The sequence below is a fragment of the Equus caballus genome, chromosome 30, assembly GCF_041296265.1.
Source record: "Equus caballus isolate H_3958 breed thoroughbred chromosome 30, TB-T2T, whole genome shotgun sequence".
Classification (NCBI taxonomy): domain Eukaryota; kingdom Metazoa; phylum Chordata; class Mammalia; order Perissodactyla; family Equidae; genus Equus; species Equus caballus.
Window position 1 is genome coordinate 36,068,524 of NC_091713.1, and position 18,237 is coordinate 36,086,760.

General features: G+C 44.2%; 1 long non-coding RNA gene and 1 other non-coding gene across 3 annotated transcripts in view; both read right to left on the bottom strand.

Annotated features, from left to right (window-relative positions):
- Positions 1-18,237, bottom strand: part of LOC102150224 (uncharacterized) — a 57,982-nt gene that overhangs the window by 29,939 nt on the left and 9,806 nt on the right. The window contains exons 2-5 of one of the 2 annotated variants that reach the window (XR_011434212.1): positions 13,403-14,026; positions 7,723-7,846; positions 3,105-3,205; positions 2,580-2,686 (exon numbers count right to left, since the gene is read on the bottom strand). This is a non-coding gene — a long non-coding RNA (uncharacterized lncRNA). The remainder of the gene's footprint in view (positions 1-2,579; positions 2,687-3,104; positions 3,206-7,722; positions 7,847-13,402; positions 14,027-18,237) is intronic. The other variant, XR_011434213.1, reaches the window with a different exon arrangement.
- On the bottom strand, positions 15,072-15,201 carry LOC111771363 (small Cajal body-specific RNA 4). Its single transcript, XR_002805175.1, has one exon. It is a non-coding gene; the product is annotated as a small Cajal body-specific RNA 4 (non-coding RNA).

Sequence of the window (18,237 nt, forward strand, 5' to 3'; positions counted from 1 at the left end):
ACAAATTACAGACAGTTGAAGTAGAAAAAACAAGTTTATAATGATGTTCTCACAAATGAATAGGACCTGGTTTCTAGGTGTAGCAGCTGAATAATCACTTCTGTTGTGACATGGAGCCAGGAAGTGACAAAGTACCATAGCCAGCTTGTCTCCCGTTGTGACATCCCACCACAAATGAAAGCTGACATTCGGCAGCTAGAACTTCAGAATTCTCACGGGAGAAGAGAAGAGAATGGGAAAAGAAATGGATGTGAGAGACTAGAGAAAGGCCATGCAGGGGACCTCCGGGAACAGCGTCAGGGAAAGAGTGAAAAAAGAGAAGCGACCCCCATGTTAATAAATAATTTCATTATTATCACAATATAGACTTCTTACGATTTCACATCCAACAAAATTTTAATAGATAGCACAGCAATAAAATATTTTAAAATAAGTTGTTAATAAAATCCAACGTAATCCTTGAAATGCATGTGTCTGCACTAATTTAATCCTTTGGCTCTAAGAACGTTTAAAGGAATCTCCACTCTCTGTTACACATTTGCAGCTGGCTGCCTTGCTTACGAAGAAACCCTTTTCAACTAAAGATGCAGTTAGAAATGCTAGACCGCAGTGAACAGGCAGGAGGCACACATCATGTTGCCCAATAACGTTCAGAAAATGTCTTTATTCACCAAAAATAAAAGGTAAATACACGAAGTGACGATGTGTTAATTAACTCGATGGGAGAAGCCTTTCACAATGTACAGGTGTATCAAATCATCAAGATGTACCCTTTAAATATCTGACAATTTTATTTGTCAATTATACCCCAATAAAGCTGGAGGGAAAAAAAAGAAGAAAATGTCTTTATTTTGTCTAAGCTTCCCTCTCCATAATAACATTATCCTATATTATTGACTATTCTTGTCATTTCATGTGAAGTATTACTACGTGGTCGATAGTATTATTATGTACTAACGTACTACTGGTTTGGCGGCCAGCCCACTGGTGTAGCGGCTAAGTTTGCATCTGCTTCAGTGGCCTGGGGTTCACAGGTTCGGATCCCAGGTGCAGACCTACACTCCACTCGTCAAGCCGTGCTGTGGCAGCATCCCACATAAAACCGAGGAAGACTATCACAGATGTTAGCTCAGGGCCAATCTTCCTCAAGCAAAAAAGAGGGGGATTGGCAACAGATGTTAGCTCAGGGCCAATCTTCCTCACACACACAAAAAAAACAGTACTACTGGTTTATATTTATAATGTGTTTAGTTCAGGGGGACAGAACACCGCCATGGCCAGTGACGAACGCCACCTCACAGGAGCTTCAGCGGGAAGGAGAACTCACCAGCTCACATTACAGGCCCAGCTTGATCCAGGGATGCGAATGCTGGCTTTGGGACTGTAGGTGTCTCCCGATCCCTCAGTTCCGCTTGCCTCCACTTGGCTTCATTTATACCAGCTCCAATCACCTAGCAGAGAGGTGGTACCAACAGCCCTGGGGGACACCATCTTCAGAGCAGCTCTCCTGAGTAAAGAGCACAGCTCTTTCACCCCCTAACACCACATGAGCACTTCTCTGGTGAGGACTATCCTGGTCACCTTCTGTGAGCAGGAGAACGGTGTCACTGATTAGCGACTCCTGGGGGTGAATGTGGAATACATGCCATAGATTTATGGGGGGGGGGGGGGTAGATGCAGGACAAATAAAAAAAGGACGTGCGTACAGAATACCTCCAAAATCAGTGTCCAGATGGCAACTTTCGGTTTGCCCAGGTTTCAGAACAACAGCCAACCAAAAATCGCCATGTAGAATTTCACTGAACGGTCACGCATACATCTCAGAATGTTTAAAATTTCAAAAAACTCGAAATGACTATTTCTGGATGGTGATATTATGGATGGTTTTTATTTTCTTCTTTATATTTTCGTACTTTCTTAAAGAAGCATTTATCTTTTTTAAAAAGCAGAGAAAATATAGCTCCTAAAAGGAGAACTGAAAACTGTATATCTATGACATATATAATCCTGGGGGAAGCTATTTTTAATAAAGTACACTTTCCTATTCCTTTTTTCAGGTTTTCTGCAATGTGCACATGGCGTTGAAATAATGTGGGAAAACGTAACAAAATAGGATTCTTTTCAAGATGCATTCCCGACTCCAGGTGCTTCCTCCTGCTCCTGGAGCTTCTGGTTGAGTCTTATTGTCCAGGATCCAAGGAGCTACTTTCACATCTCCTTTTATAATTAGAACTTTTAGCACCAAAAACACTCCTGAATTGTTCGTTACTGGTTCAGTAACCAGTAAAATGCAATCAGATGTGTGTGGCGCAAAATGAGAGACCCAACCAAAAATTATTTATAGAGTCAAAGAGTAAATATTTTCTCTATTTGCTACTACGGTAGGCAGAGGAAGGAAGGTAGTTTGAGGAGTAAACAGAAGTTTTACATTTTTCTGATGAAACAGGAGAGGAATGATGACACAGAGGTTTCATTTGGAGCCCAACAGCTGCAAATGACAACGGAATATAAAACACCCTGAGCACTGAGACTGGCACATGGCGCTCAGTTCCTCCTGTCCCCTCCCGTCCCTTTCATACCTAAGATACGCAGGCCACGGACTTCAGGGGACGAGACACAGATGCAAATTCTTGCACATTTCCAATTCAGCATTCATGGAAGCGGCAGGGAACTTCGGAACGAGACCCTGAGATTACAGAATTTGACGTGTTGAGGAAACGCATCCCTCAAGAGGCTCTCCTCTTTGCCCGGAACGCCCCAAGCCACTAGCTTCCTCCAGGCAGGGCAAACTCCCACTCTTCTTTCATTTCTCATCTTTTTCCTCAAATATGAAGCCCACGGTATCGGGCAGTTCTCACTATGTTACACTGCAGTAACAAACAATTGCAAAAATCCAATGGTTGAAAACAACAAAGGTTTATTTTTTCTCACGTTCTATATATATATGTCATCTGGGGCTTTGCACCAAGTATCTTCTTCAATCTGGGACCCTGGCTAAAGGACAGCTGGCTGAAATGCCCAGCCTAACTTCTCTGAACGAACTTAAAGAGACTCAGCTGCCACTCCAAGTAATAACTCCCTTGCTCTTGCAGGCATTCGCTCACCGTCATGTACGGAGCGCTCCAGTGTAAGTCAGCCACTGCACCAGCTGCCGGGAAGTCGGACTTGGGTGGGATACAGCACCTCTCATGAAGGAGCTCAGAGTCTAGCAGGAGTAAAAGGCAAATCAATTGACAGTGATGATGCAGGAAGGAGGTTTTGGTTCGGTGGTGAATAACAGAGGCACAAAAGAATAGTGACTTAAGAAAAGTTGAATTCTTTTCCATGGAAAAGCCCAGAGGTGGGCAGTCCCAAGGCTGGTGCAGCCACTCCACTCCACAAAGTCCTCAGGACTCAGGCTCCCTCGAACTCCCCACTCTGCACGCCTGGGACGGGCTCGGCCTTCATCCTCAAGCTCCAAGATGGCGGAAGAGTCACAGGGTGTCCCAAGCAGCAGGGTGAAGGAAGACAGACTAAAAGGGGGTAGAGTGTCTTTTTTAACACATTTCTGTTTACGTTCCATTGGCCAGAGCGTAATCACACAGCCACACTTACGGGAGCAGAGGGAGGGAGGGGGCAGGCGGTTACATGAAGTAAAATTCAAAAGCACGTCTTTTGTCCACAGACAGACACAGCTTTAAGCCTTTGCTGGTCCCCCATTTTCAAGCTAAGAAAATCTGAGAGAGAATGGTTACCCAGTTACTGAATGGCCAACTTAAAACTAGAAATACTAGTTTTTTTCACTATACCATGTTGCTTCTCAACCCCTCATTTTATTTAATAAACATACGATTTTTATATCATCTACTTTCAAAAATGTAAATTATTAATGTGGAAGGAACTAGAAACATACTATTTAACGTGATAAAGGAACTGGAAAGATTACCAAGAGAGAAGGAAACTAGATTTGTTCCACGTTCAATTCCTAAATAAATACATCCAAGGAATTCATTCATTCATTCAAACGACACCCATTGTTCCTCTCCCCTAATTAAAGAACATGGCGCTGTGGGACACAGAAAGACGAATAAGAAGTAATCAGTGTCCTCAATGGGCATTGAATAACATAAATAACGCTAAGAGTATCCTATACACACCAAAAGAATTAAAACGAAATACCACCTAATTCAGAGGAAAGGAATCACAGTGGGCTGAAGGCTTTGTAACAAAAGCGGTACCCAAACTGGGTCATTTAGGAGGCAAAAGACTTCAACAGATGGGTGTGGAGTAGAGACACTTTGCACTCTTCGAACACAGAGCACAGGGTCCAGAGAGGTTCCAGGTGTGCGTTTTGGTGGGAGAGAGGCGTGCATCCCATGACGAAAGAGCAGGGAAGGAAAAGGCTGGCGAGGTAAGCTGAGAGCAAAGTAAAAAGGGACTGAATGTCAGTGAAGAAACGTGGGTTTAATTCTGACGGCAAAGTACATGCACTAAACCACGCAGGATGTCCACTTTAAAACAAATTCACGCAACCCAATGTCAAGAACGTGACTTCAACCGTGGGGTTGACACCACCAACTTGCTTAGAAAAGGCGTTTTCATCGTTCCAAGCTTTTGCATCAGTCATGGCAGCCGTGTGTGTGTTTCCCAGGGAAGATGACAGACTTGCCCACCCGTCCTTCTCCACGGCCTGCCCAGCTCTCCCCGTGAACAGTGAGACTTGGTGGCGAAATAGTTCATCAACCGGAAGGTCTCTGTGCTGAGAGCTGCAAAGTACAGCTGGGCAGGAGGAAAGCAGGGGCGGAGATGCAGCCCAGCTCTCTGCCACCTGGTGCATAACCTGATGGGAGCTGGGGCAGTCCAGAGGGACGGGCTCACGTGCCACATTAGCACAAAGTCTGAGTCTGTCCACGAAACTGGGGCTGGGGGCTCTGTGGGCCCAGAGGGGTGCCTGTCTACATCACACAGCAGAGGCCCTGCCGGGCCCTTTCCCTGCTTTAAACAGGATCTTTAGTCCCAGTTGCTTGAAGAGTCTTACAGATGCCTCCTGGCGCCAGCGAAGGCTTTATTTATCCTCCGAAGGCACTCAACAACTGCTCGATTGATGGAACCAGAGGCTGGACCAGGGTTAAGGAGAGGATCATTTTGTTGATAGGCACTAAGAAACTTTCAACAGAAATAGAACAGAACCGGGCGGCCTCGCTTCGTGTGACCAGGGACCACTTTTCCCCCAGGAAACCACATCGAGCCATAGCTCTTCATCTGTTGAAAACATCAACCCCTTTTATATATTCATTAGAAATAATTTATTCATTATTGTAAAATGCTTTTAATTTTTTACTACTTAGTTAATAATAAACATGAATCACCAACAATGAGATAAGCGTTCTCAAGAAACAGCCAAGATAAAGGCTCAGTATTCAAGTACTTATATATTTTTAAATTATCCAATAAAAATCTCAGATGCTTATTATTATTAATGTGCACCATCAGAAGGCTTGATAATGGCCCGCAGGCCAATCGCTCTCTCTTCCAGATCCTAAAGGCAGGGGCCAGAGCTGGAATCTCAGGGCTTGTTCCCAGGCATTCTGCCTGTCACAGCATATGAAAATTGCAGGTGCGATAATATTCCGTTTCAAAGCTGTAGATAAAGAAAGCGGCACGCAGTCAATGTTGTAAACCTCCCCAGCGCGTCTAGGAACTGACTCGCCTTCGCTGTGTTTCATGAGATAAACACTGTCATCTGACTCACAAAATGACTCCTTGAATTCTCAGTAAATTAATCTTGATTGTTCCCCTTTATAACATATACTGGTGAGCAGATAAACAAAGACGGGATTCACTCAATGATCACTGATGGCCGGGGCCATATTAAAGGAAGCATATTCCATGCGACTATCATTATCAGGAGCTCACACTGTTGGACTTTTAAAAATTTCTGGTTTCTTCCTCCAGGAGCCAGAGAGCTTCAGCTGCAGACCTGACCGGTTCAGTTGGGCACCACTCGCTGTCTTCCCAGCCAAGTGAGACAAACGCGCCCTGTTCACCCAGCTGGATCATTTCCTCCAAGGCCACGTGTTCCGCTCACGGATTGCTTCACCTCCTGAGCAGGACAAGACTGGGTGACACGCAGCAGCAATTCCAAAGTTCCAGTTCCCCGGAGTGAGTGACAGTGTAAGGGAATCGGCTAATGAGCTCCCCCAAACAGAAGCCAGACCATAAGCACCTACTTTCCCAGACGCCCCAGGTAGTTATCAGTGAACCTCCCAGGTCTGTGGGGAGACCAATTCCCCAGCAAAGGAAACCAACAGAAATTGTTTAAAATGCTGCAGGCATTTAAAAAGAAACAAATATGATCACCTTCAAAACAAGAATAGTAGAAATTTGGTATCGAACCACTAAACTAAAATTGTTCCGTCAGAGCTATAGGAAAAGGCATCTAAACCATCGTCGGTTTGTGCGCAAGATGGAGGGGAGACCATACCAGCTGGCGATGCTTTACATTTTGCAACTGGCAAGTCTGGGACAGGACCCCCGGAATCTCTAAGCTCCCCACTCAGGTTCTTGACAACCAGCACCTGCAGGCCTGTGATCCTTGAACTAAGAGCACCCGCAAAGCTGGATAAACTGCAAGACGACGAAATCGTCTCCATTTTTACCTGCAATGACTCCTTTTCCCTCACAAATATTATCCTGAATTTGGTTACTCCAGGAGCCAGTGACAGGTAGGACGTTGCAGAACACCGGGCCGAAGCGGCGGAAACCTTTCCTGACCTACCACTCAGGGATTACACCCCCGCTCCCAGGTGGTGGAGAGGAGTCAACTAGCTTTAGAGAAAACAGAGAAGTGCCTGACACACCAGGAGCGCTCAGTGATAGCTGTTACCAGAGGGCACCCCTCTCTCTCCTAGTCCAGTGCCATTTTTCTTATCACTCAGGGTGCATCAACCTCTTTAAATACACAGTGTTCTTTGAGATACGTGGAAGTCTGCAAAACGCAGAAAAAAAGCATACCCTGACATGAGAGAAAAAGGATGTCCCTTCTCCCTGTTGATCACCCTTTTCCCCACAAACACTTCCTCAGGGAATTATTTAATCCGCAAAATGACACCACAATGCCTTATTTTAAAAAAGCATACCAAACAGACAGCGAAGACCCTTCCCCGGGGCGGGCGGGGGCGGAGGGGGGCGGTTCACGAGCAGGCTCTGGAAGCCCTGCGCCCCAGTGCCTGAGCGCCTCCTTAACATCTTGGGTTTGTTTTCACCAATTCCAGCCCATTGTTTCCCCTGAGAGCGCGCGATGCGGAGCCTTCGCCCAGGATGCGCTCCTGCCGGCCTCTTCCTTCCAGGCAAACTGCTGAGAGCAGCGCTGGGAGCGCAGTGCCTGTGGGAGGCCACCCCGTGGGAGCGCGCCCCCAGGAGGGAGCCAGGAGCGCAGTGCCCGGCCAGCGGCTGCGCGGGTTGGCTCCGCGGGGGGCGAGCTCTTGCAAAAGGAAAAGCGAAAATGAGCACGTGCTATGGGCCGCTGTCTGGCCTGGAAAAACCGCATGCGTACTGCAAAAATCCCTATGCGCACAGTTTGGTCGGCATTGCTGTATTAGCCCGACTTTTATTTATACATTCAAAGAATTACTATCCTGAGAATGGGGTGCCCCTCTCCAAAGGAAGTTCGAGTCAGGATTTCATTCCTTTGGTGCCATAGACGCCGATCAACAACAAACGCCCCCCAACACACACACACACCTTGTTTCAGACCCAGGCTTGTTGAGAAGGATATTTGGGGCGCGTCTCCAAGGTCGTTCCCGGCGCCCGAGTCCAGCCTTCTGTGCCAGGCAGATTGAAGATTTTAGGACCAGACGCCCATCGCCTGTGGAGAGTCAAAATTAGAAGCTCAGTTTTCTTTACGCTCATCAGTGAGAATCCTTACATTTGAGACATCCTTGGGGTTTATGCTTTTTTGTTTTTTATCAATGATCTTATTATGGAAGCCTATTAATAAGCCCTAAATCAGAGGCCTGCTGGAGTCTCCCAGACTTATCCAGATGGAACCTCAGAAGAGGAGCAAGTGAGAAGTGGCTTCAAACACCCAGACCCAGCCCAGGCTGCAGAACGGGGAGGGGGCACATTCAGCCTTGCTCTGCGGCAGGGGGCTGCTGCTCACTGACAACTGGCCTGGATGGTGGCAGCCAGCACGTCCCAGGAACTCACAGCAGGTTCCCACTGTTGGCTGCACACTCCCCTTCTTGTGTGAGACAGAGGGGAACATTCTTTTCATCGTCTTTGCTAACAGGATCTTAAAGAGCCATGCCTCACTACGGAAGTACCTCACAGGAATTCCTATTAAAGAAAACTGCTTGAAGATGACCTAATTTATTCATTCAAGAAGATAAACTCCTCCTATCTACGCATTATTGTTGTTATGGCTTCTGTTCTTAAATTACACATAAGACGCGCAAGCTGGACCAAGCCTGATTTAGAAGTGAAACAATGTCAGAACATGAATCTTGATAAGCTCATTCTTTTAAATTGTGCCTGAGAATGTGCATTATTATTGTAGATGCCCCTTTGTATCTTCACCAATTTGTAATCCTAAATGCACTGTTGAAAAATTGTTGTAGAATGCATTCTTAGACTACGTTCGTTCACCCCCTTAGACCTGGCTGTTGCCTTTTTAGTCTTCGGTCATTTTTCAAATAAGCTTCAAGATAACCCCGTTTATGGTCGTTTGCCTTCCCTATGTCCACTTTTCCTCAGTAAAACTTTTCCACCTTTTCTCTGATAAAGTCTTTTCAAACACGAACGAGTCTATAAATTCATGCTCCCCAAGGCACGGTTCTTCCAACACCTGTCCTGCAAGACCCTCTCTGGAAAGGAAGTTTGGGAAACCCTGCACGTCGTCCCCTCCCCAGGTTTACAAATCCCGGTAAGGCTTGTGGTCAAGAAACCTGCTGCTGGCCTTGCCTGAGCCCAGCATTTCTCAAGCTTCCTTGCATGTGAGGCTCTTTCCCAAACAAGACTCATTAATATTCGTGGAGCTTTTCTTTCTAGGATTTCACTTTGGGAGTTAGTAATTTAAACCATCTAGTATATGGGATATCAGAGGTCAAATACAGCTGAGATAAGTCAAGACGCAACAGAAGAATTTATTTTAGAGAATGAAGAGGAAGCCGACCCTAATTGCTATTGGTGCATTTCATAAATGCACTGTTAAAAAAATGCTTTAAATAACTAGGTGACTAGACACTGTGTCAGAACCCTGAAACTACACAGAATAAGACCATTCCAGAAACATCCCTTTTCTCCCACGGGAAGCATAGCCCAAAGTGTGGTAGACTCCCTTTCTGTTGAGTCAGCCTCTCCATCAGCCCCCCACACGCCCGGAGTATTTAACAATAGTCTCCTGCAGTGTTCTTGGAAGTGAATTTAATGCTCAGGAGGAAGGGCTGCCCAGTCCAAGCCTGTTCTATTGCGTGAGCCCCACCTCTGCCCCCCGAAATAGCCATGCACCCCGACAGGCTCTATGCTCCCAGAAGATCTGCACGGTTGACAAGGCTGACAGGCTCTTTTTTTGCCTCGTGGCAGAGCCAACAGAGAAAAAACCCACACAAACATCACCCTTGCAGCCTAAGCATTGCTCAAACTGTGGCCCCTCTGGACAATTTTTATTCGGTGAAAACATTTTATAGAAGGAACTCCAGGTGTGTCAAGCACATGGACTAATAGGAAGTGGGGAGCAGCCGAATGAATGGAGTTGCATTTACCTTCTCAATCAGACAGACTTCAGAAAGAGAAGCATTTACATTAAAACACTTAAAAAATTGCCCTTAGACGCCGCTACCCTCCACGGCTCCCAATTTCACACACACACACACACACACACACCAAGGCACAGAAGGTAATAGGAATATAACTAAGAAATTATGCAATCATTTGTCTCATAATCCTCACAACGCTTAGCAGAGGGCTAGGCACAAAAGAGATGCTCCATAAATTCTAATCAATGGATTAATTAATGGATCAACTAATGGCCCTCCCAAAGTTGCTTATCATCTGAGAAAAGCTGAGCTTACACGCAAACATTTTGCTCCTGCTGCACCCCAGCCGGTTACTTTCTGTTTCAAGGGAAGCTGGCAGTTTAAAGTGGACTGTGAAAAACGAACCAAAACAGGCTGGCTAATATTTCTCTAATTCTATTCCACCCACAAAATTTGCATCGTGTCTGTTGATACTTGTCAAATGCCTCCAAGCCCCTTCTGTCATCTTCTCCCACACAGATAGCCCAAAACTGTGTATATTTGTTCTCGGTTACCTAGTAATTATGAATTTTATGGAAACTTTTCAAAGGAACAGAAATGATAGACAAAATATATTTCATCTCAGCCCACCAGATGATGGCTTTTTAAGGTCTGATGCTTGACTTGGTTAAGATATCACCAGAGGCTTAATTTCATCACTAAGAATTACTATTATCACACAACGTATACCATTAAACAAACAGGTCCGTCCTCAGCGATTTCATTGTAATCAGCCATATTGAGACCTAGAATCTCCTACTTAAAATGCATATATTTGAATCGGCTAGATATGTTTAAAGTAGAAAAAAATTATCCAGTGCACGTCTGGTTAAGTATTTGTAGCAAAGGTCTCTGCTTCTCATACTTTCACAGAAAATGAAAGTGATACTTAATTAGCAAAATAAAAATCCTCTGAATCTGCACGTGCAAAACAACTTCCCCTTTTTCTGGGTATTTTCAATCCCCCAGGGAGTGGAAGAACAGAAAGGTCTTTCGGTTGTTGGTTCAAAGAAAATAAAGTGTTTTTCTGTTCAGAGTAAGTAATTTCTTAAGGCAGTTTGTAGAGTATTTAAACAATAATACTGTACAGTAAAATAAAGTCCTTATCACAGCTTGGGAAATCACATTCGACTTTATAGCATGGAAGTGCCTCTCGGATTCGACCAATGAGCAAGCTCTGGGCTTTCCTGGCGTGCCCAGCTTGCCAACAGCCGCAGACCAAATGTGCTCCTTCCATTTTTGTGACCTGAAAGTCCAGGACTGCTCATTCCATCTCGCTCTACTCCTCCAGCAGGATTTTAGGGCGGTTTGATGCGACCCATATCCACGATCTATTCCAGCCAAAGCAAGGTGACTGATGGGCCCTCATACTACTACATTTTGCCTTTGGAAGTCCTCTGGTTGGGAAAATGGGGCAGCTGCATGCTGGTGTCTATGCTGCCACCTCTTGGTCTTACAAGGAAAGACATCAGTGGGAGAAGAAGGCAGGCTGTTGCGTGCTGTCCTCACGTTGTATTTATTTTAGGGTCTGTAAGTGCTCGTTAAGTGTGGGGAGGGGAGCTCACAGACCCTTTGGAGACTATTATGAAAGCCCTGGACCCTCTCCAAAAAATTTTATAGACAAATCAGGACAACCTGACCCTCATCCGGGTACCCCATCTAGACCACACATCCATCAGAGCAGCCTCGTTTTTTGCACTATGACAAAAATTCTGTATGTGAAAGAAAGCAGGCATTCTGGGAAGATGATTAGAGTGTGAGATCTGGAAGAAAAATTTTGACATCAAATGATTTTTAATTCAAAATTAGTAGTGTGTCGAAAGGAAAAATAAAAAACTCCATACACTTTTCCTGGCAGCCAAGAATGTTTGGATTTCATTTCCAAGTGAGTCAATGGGAAAGGCCCTCTGGGAATTCTGGGTGGGGTTTCCAACAGAAACATTATGCTTTTGACGCCTCCGAGGTTGACATCTTAAGTCCTCCCACAGCTGAGTTTGGGATCAGATGGCACGGTCTGGGGCACGTGGTCTGTTTGTTTGTTTAGTTTATAGGAATCTCCTCTGGGTTTCTATGAATACTTTTGCAACACGGGTTGCAGAGTTGTCAGCTGCCTTTCTAAGTTGTTTCGAACATACCTCAGTGCTCACCAGATCCAGAGGCCTCCCCATCCCTCCTCCACATGAAGCCATGCTTCCCTTTTCCTATTTAGAGAAGAGGGCCTGGCCGCGTCCTCAGAGCATCTGAGAAGCTGCTCGAACTAATCCGGCCAGTCTTCCTCCCTAATGGAGTGATTGGCAGACCCCTAAAGAGGTATCGATTGGTCCAGTCATCAGGATGGCCAAAGGGACGACTGGTCCTTCCATCTGTCAGTGTGACCAGGGTATTAACCCAGGAGCGCTGGAACCCTGTACGCTCTCCCGCCGTGGAATTAGCGTCTCTTCATGAGTTCCCCCTTGGGTCTCCCGTATTCTTAGGGACTGAGCTACTTTTTACATCTATAGTGACAACCTGATCACTCAGTCCACCCAGAGGAACGATTTTTCGCATTCTGCTTTTTCTTCTCATTGAGTTGGATTTTTTCCTTTGCTTTGCTACTCTCATAACTCTCATAGAGCGTGTTATGTCATCAACATGCAGTATTTTATCTTGAAAAATAAATCATTGTTTTACTGGGGGAAAAGCTTTCCCCGGTGCCCTGCGAGTGTTACCAGCAGCAGACAGCAAGCTGACAGGCCCCTAACTGATGGAGCAGCGAGTCCTAACACTGGTGCTGCTACACGCTTCTGGGTCGCTTCAGGAGTTTTTACGTTTTATTAACGTAATAAAATGTAGCTTTTACAGTTATCTAGGGTCTGAAAATACAAATGCATGTCATTGATATTATCAGTGTGATGCTCGAGTTTCTTTTTCCATTAGTAGAAACTCTGCATTTTATATATTAATTATGTAAACAATTAATGATGGCTTATACAAGTCTGTCTACAAGTGGACACTTTAGAAGCAATTATATTCATCGTGGAGTACACCTCTCTTTAGTAAGAGGTTTGTTCCAAAAAGTGATTTTAAATTTGTTCATAAACATAAAGTGGTATTATACAAGGAATAAAATAAGCATATTCACATAAAACTCCAGTTTTATAAGAGAACAGTAGATGTTGAACATGGCATCAGTTCTTAGTAAAATTTCATCCAAAGATATTTACATTTTGACTTTCTTCTTTGCATCACTAAAAATGTTGATAACAAGGACTCCAAACTCAACTTGTCCAGAAGGAAACAACCATGCTCTTCTTCCAGTGTCCTGTCACAGGGGATGGCACCACCATCATCCAGCCCCAGAAACCCACACCCAGGGGTCATCCCCACCTCCCTCGATCCAATCTATCACCAAGCTTCCTTGGTTCTCCTCCTGAGTATCTCTTGAACCTGTCCACGTCTCCCCACACCCTCTGTCACACTCTGCTTTGAGCTCCATCATATCCTACCTGGGGCCTTGCAGTGGTCCCATACCCCTAACCTCCCCACATCCACCTCAGGTCCATCTCAAACCCATTTTTCCATATTGCAGCAAGAGGATTATGTGAAACTCAAGTCATGCCTCCCTCCCCCCATTGAAAATGCTTCAATACCTTCTTATTGGTCTTGAGATCAACAAGAAACTCCTTTCCATAGTCCACAAAGTCTTCTTGCATGGTTTGATCTCATCCGGCACCAGGCTCTTCCTGGCTTGTCACACTGACCCTGCTGGAATTCCTCAGTCTGAACTCTCCTGCCCATCAAAGGGCCTTTGAGGCTCATGTTCTGCTGCTATTTACCTGGCTAAGCTTTGCTCATCTTTCAGCTCCCAGCTCAAGCTACCTCTCCTCAAGGAAGCTTTCCCATCTAGGTCAGATTCTCCTTCTGTGAGCTTTCGTGGTATCTTGTACTTCCTCCTTATATTGCAATTTTATGATTATTTGGGTTTTTTCAGTTAATATCTATCTCTCCCATCTATAAGTTTCATGAAGGCAATGTCTGCTTTTGGTCCCCACTCTAGCTCCAAAGTCTTGCATAGGAAACAGCAGGTAGTAGATAATAAGTGAATTGGTTATTGATCGAATGAATGAACGAACCACAAGCAATGCTTCACGCCAGGCTTTACATCAGTCGTGGACTCACAGGCCAGACTTCCCAGTTTTGAATTCCAGTTCTGCCCCTTACTGCGTGACCAAAGGCAGGTGACATAACTTCTCTGTGCCTCAGTTTCTTTATATCTGTAAAATAGAAGTAATAATAATACCCACCTTACCGGGTTGTTATGAAGTTTAAATAACTTAATAGATACAGACAATCCCAGACTTACGATTCTTCGACTTTATGATGGTGTGAAAGTGATACACCTTCAGTAGAAACCGTACTCCAGATTTTGCATTTTGATCTTTTCCCAGGCTAGCGATATGCGGTAGGACCGTCTCTCATGATGCTGGGCAGTGGCAGCTCCTGTCAGCCCCGAGATCACCAGGATGAACGACCGATACACTCACAGACCTTCTGTATCCATCCAACCGTTCTGTTTTTCACTTTCACTACCTTGTTCAATCAATTACTTGGCTATCCAACCCTTCATTCTAAAATAGGTTTTGTGGGAGGTGATTTTGCCCAACTGTAGGCTCACGTAAGTGTTCTGAGCACAGTGAAGGTAGGTGAGGCTGAAGTTACGATGTTCGGTAGGTTGGGTGTATTAACTACATTTTCGACTTACGATACTTGCAACTTAACAATGGCTTTATCGGGACATAACCTCAGCGTAAGTCAAGGCACATCTGTACAAATCACAGAGAACTGTGCCTGGCACATAGGGAGCACATACACGTATCGTGACAATTATTATTATCCTCAGACTTTAATGATGATAAAGAAGATCCTCAAAGAAACGAAAGACCTTTAAAACCGTTACGATGTTAAACCTCTTGAGTTCTTATCCTGAAGCTGTGGCATACTGAATGTATGGTCCAACTGAGAACTCGTCCCTTAACCACGGGCAGCGTATGTCCTTGGCCACCATTTAGAAAATTACTTCTACTTTTATTTTCATCGGAATCACCCGCCTTTCCTTACTAGAACTTTAAACTCTCTTGCTGTTTCTGCACTTGTAGATCATGATGAGGTTAATAATGGCTGGATGACACCTCAAAAGTCAGTCTGAGCACAGCAAATACCGCGGAGGCTACAGCAGACATTAACATGGCCCCACAAAGTCACTCATCCCATCTGTGGGCGGTGTGACGCACCTGGCACTCTCGTCCTGGAGGGGACCTCTCAGGACAGGTACTCCCACTGTAGTCAGAAGATCCTTCACAGATCTCCCACTTTCTCCAACCCTTTTTCTAGGACAATTGTAGTCAGCAGAGTCTTGCTGTGTCAGACTCAGCCTCCTTAGTCATCCAGCTCATGATTTTTAAAACAAAGTTAATTCCCACTCAATTACAAAACCACAGTACAGATCATCTCAAAAATTCCATGACATTAAGGCTCTGGTCCAGATTTCTTAAACCAAGTAACCAGAGTAACTGAAAGCAGAATAAGAATTTTTGGTTTACTGAAAGTGAAAAAACCTTTAGAACATTTCCATTCACAAGACTGGAATGGACCTCATCAGATTCATGAAATCTGAAGAGAAGAAGAGATTGGCATCCTTATTTCAGAATGGAGGAGAGAAGAGAGGAGGCCCCCAGTATTCGGGGGGGCAGCTGCCGCGGGTGGGCCATCATGCTAGGCACCTTCAGGTGGGTCATTTCATTTAATTCACACACCAGCACAGCCACCTTGGTCTTATCTTCATTTGACAGATTAAAAACTTGACACTAAGAAGGTTCATATCTTTTGCTAAAGGTACCACAGCTATTAGTGGGCAGAACTAATACCTGAACCCCAGGCTGACATTCAAGTGCATGCTTTTTAATAACTCAGAACGCCCTGTGACAGCTCTGTCCCCTCGTCTATTTCAATGGATGGCTCTTCACGATGGAATGACTTTCAGATCCCTGTCCTACCATAAGTTATTGTTAATTTTCTATTGATTCTTCCCTTCTAGGATGCTAAAATTCTCCTCTCCTCTAATGTTGGTGACCTTACACACAGTCACCTTCTCTCCTAGCCTTGTTCTGTTTTCGGGACCTCCACCAGCCAAGGACGTTTCCCAGGGTGTGACTGTCCCCAACCCTCTGGGATTCAGCACACGCTCTCTGACCCTTCCCAGGATGCTCAGGACTCCTCCTGGATCTTGACATTTGACAGAAAAACCATGAATAAAACACATGTAAACCTGGTCTGGATGGTTGATAACTGTATAGTTATTCTTTAACAAACTTCCACACTCAGGAGTCGAGCTTAGACCAACGATGACAACTCACACCAACAGAATGACCACGGTAATTCACTGTCCTGTTTAAAGATATTATTTGGCAAAGTCAAGGTTAAAGGCATGTAATGGAACAAAGTAAGCGGGGCTATCATGAGACCTCCATAGGACTTGGCATACACCTCAACTGAGACTAAGAAACATGGCTGTATTTCATACTCATCTAAATTTTTAAAAATTTTTTCTTTGTAATGATATTTAACATATCTTAGGAGAGATTGTTTGAACCCTCGTAAAAAACCTTTTTCAGAACTTTTAGCCAATATTTTTCAATTTATTTTTAAAATTTCCAACTATGGAAATTTTAAGGTGAGGGTAACAGGTTTGCCTTTTTCATGACTAAAAACAAAATCCCCTAAGAGTCTGACCACAGTTTTATCCCTGTGTTACCATGTAACTCACATTTACTAGGGGGGAAAAAAGTCAATTTAGTTTTTTTAAAAAAGAAGTGGCAGTTGGAAGCCCCACCCCGGCCGCCTTGGAGCCCTGCCCGGGTTTTGTGCAGAGCTCGGCTGCACAGGCTGGAGAAGGCAAGGGCAATCCCGAGGCACGAGCCACGTAGAGTTAGCGCATCATGTGTTTTAAAAGGAAAGAATGTGAGAAGAGTTCATTGTGAGATGCACGGGGACCTGCCCACTTTGCAATCATTCTGTAAAGGGAATGAAAGGGTAGCAGCATTTTTAAGAGCGCCACAATCTCCCATTTGGTGAAACAGGAGGTTTGCACGTTCCTGGAAGGGAGGCTGACTGTCCTCAGCCCGCACCCTCTGCTGCCCATCAACGCCATTTATTAGTCGCGATTTCTTCTGATTAATATATAACCGCGGAGACGAGAGAGAAAACTTCACAATCTGCATGTCTCCTCAGTTTTCAAATTCCTTTATGTCGAAAGCAATCCCCAGCAAGGCTCTCTCCACTCTGACATATTTATTCTTCCCCTTCAGATTCAAACCATTCCAAAAGGTTAACAGAAAATACAGCAAAAGCAGCCTGCTTGTCGACAGTATTTACATGCATTACGTACCCTAAAAATATGTAGCTTATTAACGACTGATTTTCCGTCCTCTTCAATAAGCTTTTTTATTAGCATGACCCTCCTTAACTTCCAAGTGTCAAACCATCTTGCCCGTGCGAGTCTCCTTTATGGTGTTTAATATAAAGATAGAACAGTATTTATATCCCTCCCAATAAGAGAGAGATTGTTTTAAGGTTATACAGCCTCAATGTGATAGAGAAAGAAGGAACCTTACAAAATGATAAATATTTTCATTAAAAAACTTTAAAACTAAAAGTTCAAAGATATGTTCGCCTCTCTTATTTCTTGTCAAAACATGACTTAAGACCCAAAACTAATCTACTTTCAATTTTATTCCATATTTCAGCGCTGTCATGGTACTCAGCAGAGAGTACTGGAATACGATCATTTTTTATTTTGTTGATGTTACCGACAGCTTTATTTCACAAAGCAATCTTATACTATGTCTACCAGTGGCAGGGCACAGAGGTCAAATAGTCCATCCTCACAGGTAGAGAGCTTATTAAATGGCGCGTCTATTAAACCCGATGGACAACATAAAGAAACATTCCAGCAAAATACTTTTAACATAGTTCAATGAAGATATGGCTCCAAAGGGTAGTAAATAATTTAAACGGAGACCAATAGAGAATTTGTTCTATTTTTTACTAGCATCTTCAAAATTATATTTCAAACAAAGTGGTTAGAATAGAGAAACACAAAAGCTGCAGGGATGGCCCAAGTCCTGTGGCTAATGTGAAGGAGCACGGGGACTTCAGGGCAAATCCGAATATCAATAAATCAATTCCACTGCAAAGTTCATTTAAAATAATCTAGGCACAAATATTGTGTCATTGCGAACAGAGATAACCACTTTTAAAAAATAATCTTCCTGACCGTCATTTTAATGTTTTGTTTTTATTGTGGTTTTGGAAAACACTGGATTTTTAAATTTGATGTATGATATTTATTCATGACAACACTTCGCTTCTAAGAGAAAAACTGCATCAGAAGAAGTCAAAATAATAGGGAAAATACTTATTTGAATAT